This window comes from Myotis davidii, unplaced genomic scaffold (genome assembly GCF_000327345.1).
Source record: "Myotis davidii unplaced genomic scaffold, ASM32734v1 scaffold31, whole genome shotgun sequence".
In the NCBI taxonomy this organism is placed as follows: domain Eukaryota; kingdom Metazoa; phylum Chordata; class Mammalia; order Chiroptera; family Vespertilionidae; genus Myotis; species Myotis davidii.
The window spans coordinates 1,551,560-1,552,160 of NW_006283639.1; the positions used below are offsets into that span (position 1 = coordinate 1,551,560).

Genomic DNA, 601 nt, shown 5'->3' on the forward strand with positions numbered 1-601 from the left:
CGCCTCCTCAGCAGCGCTAATGATGTCCGACTGCAGCTTAGGTCTGCTCCCCGCTGGCAAGTGGACATCCCAGGGGCCCCCGGAAGCTGCCAGAGGGATGTCTGATTGCCACCTTAGGCCCATTCCCCTGGGGAGCAGGCCTAAGCAGCCAGCAGGTCGTTATCTGAGGTGTCCAAGACTGCGAGAGGGCACAGGCTGGGCTGAGGGACCCCCCTCCCTGCCGAGTGCACAAATTTTTGTGCACCGGGCCTCTAGTATACATATAAAAGTATATTAAGCTAAACATAAATATATACTGATGTCACCAATCAGTTACCAAACAGATCTTTCCAGCCTCTTTACTTATCTGTAACCTCCCTCTTCAGCAGTAGCTCCCACCATCTATTTACTTCAATTCTAGTAGATTGTCTAGTGATTAAATAGTTGCTCATATTAACTCTTTGGCTTATTGATATTGATATGACAATTTAGAAATTTCTAACATCTCAATGGCACAAGCAATGATACAAAACCTTGTCATCCATTATGTAAAACACTGCATATCTTCCTCACTTTTCAAATACAGAAACCGAGTTTAAAGCAACGTCCCCAGATGGAAAGA

General features: G+C 45.8%; 1 protein-coding gene across 6 annotated transcripts in view; it reads right to left on the reverse strand.

The window, feature by feature from the left end:
- The window catches only part of EPHA5 (EPH receptor A5), a 309,529-nt gene that overhangs the window by 107,563 nt on the left and 201,365 nt on the right, over positions 1-601 (reverse strand). The gene's annotated exons all lie outside the window — the stretch shown is intronic.